The 2,009-nt window shown below is 42.9% G+C and overlaps 1 pseudogene; it reads right to left on the reverse strand.

Annotated features, from left to right (window-relative positions):
* Positions 1 to 285: 285 nt before the first annotated feature.
* Positions 286 to 1,663, reverse strand: LOC130035891 (UDP-N-acetylglucosamine transporter-like; annotated as a pseudogene).
* Between the last annotated feature and the right edge of the window lie 346 nt (positions 1,664 to 2,009).

The raw sequence follows: 2,009 nt of genomic DNA on the forward strand, positions 1-2,009 counted from the left end.
ATTTGGCAATATTTGATAGAACATTTGTTACATGCTCTTACAGTGTGCATAGGACATTTCTACAGCAATCAAAAAAGCTAAAATCTCTTTAAAATTCAAACTTCTAGTTTCCTCCAACAATTCTAATCCCTGGAAATACTTTCAAGTTTTGATTTCTAGATGCAATAGATATTTTGTCAAATATACACATTTTCTTTATAAAATTACATATTTTCACACCATTTGAATAACATGATCAGATTCAGCATGGTGATATCTTAGAATCTGTAGGCATCCTCTGTAAGACTAATATTGAGACTCCCAGTGCACCATTGTGAAAAACCAGTTAACGACAGTATTCAACTATGCCTTAGTGAGACTTCCTGTAGGTTTGGGATCATAACCATATAGGAAAGTAGCTGCTATTACTAGGATGGCGCCAAGGAAAAAGACACTGGTCGGCACAAAATCTTGTAGGCAAAAATAGGATATCAGTGTTGATAATATTATGGACAAAGAGGTTGCAAATCCTTTTAAAATATTATCTGCATACTTAATAACAGCAGCTATTATAAGACCACAAGTGCCTGAAGAATAACAACTATCCAAGTCAGCCAGTTATATCCCTGAAAAAATTCATTCTTTGATACCAATTCTCCATCATAAATGTATACACCCATCAATCCAAATATACTACCAAAGAAACCCAGTTGGATATTTCTTATCCACACTGATTGTTTGGTTTCTTTTAAGATTTTCTCAAAGTAAACCCCAGCAAAGCCACTTGAAAAACAAGCTGTGAGAACCGCCATGAGGCCAACAAACTGTTAGCCTGCGGAAAGGTCCTTAGAATCCAGCTCCTGAGAATCCGAGGGCCATGGTACAAAAGCAACTCCTGTCATCAAAATTACTAGGAAGAGCCACTGGTACACACCTAACCTTTTTACTAAGCATCACTTAATCACTTAACTTCCCGTTAGTCGTCGATTTGCTCAAGCGGGCGCCAGTAACGTCTCCATTTGTCCCTGTCGCGTGCTAGTGTAGCCCAATGGCATCTGTTCGCTCCAGGAACATGAAGAGCCTCAAACCGATCGTTCATGATCTTGATGAAGAAGTCTGACCATCTGGTAGGTGGGCGGCCACGCGGTCTTTTGACATCCCGTGGAATCCAGCCGGTAACAGCTCTAGTCCAGCGGTCGTCTTTAAATCTCATTACGTGACCAGCCCATCTGATTTTTGACGCCTTGGCAAATGAGACAGCGTCCCTGATTCTAGGTCTTCGGACGGAGGTTGGAACTCCGGATTCTTTCTCTCATTTGAGTGAAACGTGATATTCCAAGCATAGCTCTTTCGATTCTTCTTTGGGAGACCTGAATAGCGTTCTCATACTAAGCACAGACACAGAAAATGATGTTGTTGTAAGAATTTTCAACTGATAGGTGACCCTCTCTCAAGGCCTCAGTTTTCTCATCTACTGCTGTCTTTGTAGACCAATAAAATGCAGGCTATTCTCTTCAAAAGCTCAGCAATAACCACTGCTGTAGAAGACAGATACCGAGGTCCCTCCTCGTTTAAAGTTCTAGAATAACGCATTGTCAGAACCAAACTGGTTGTCTGAAATACCAAAATTCCCAAGGAAAGGTATTTTAGGTTGGCGGACATTGTTTTTTCTTCATTTGCCTCCCGCTCCATCGGCTGCCAGCCCCGCCGCAGCCCGCCTGGTGCCCCAAGGTCCCAGCCATGCCGCCCTATTATTATTAATTTTTGAAAATTGAAGAATGAATCCAGGGCTGGAGAGATAGTACATCAGGTGGAGCTTATCCCTTGCACGTGGCCAACTCAGGTTCTGTTCAGGCATTTAAAATATTATTATAGGGGCCGGAGAGATAGTACAGTGGGTAGGGCATTTGCCTTGCACGCGGCCGACCTGGGTTCAATCCCAGCATCCCATATGGTCCCCCCAGCACCGCCAGGAGTAATTCCTGAGTGCAGAGTCAGGAGTAACCCCTGAGCATCGCTGGGTGTGACCC

The sequence above is a fragment of the Sorex fumeus genome, unplaced genomic scaffold (assembly GCF_029834395.1).
Source record: "Sorex fumeus unplaced genomic scaffold, SorFum_2.1 ptg000063l, whole genome shotgun sequence".
NCBI lineage: Eukaryota > Metazoa > Chordata > Mammalia > Eulipotyphla > Soricidae > Sorex > Sorex fumeus.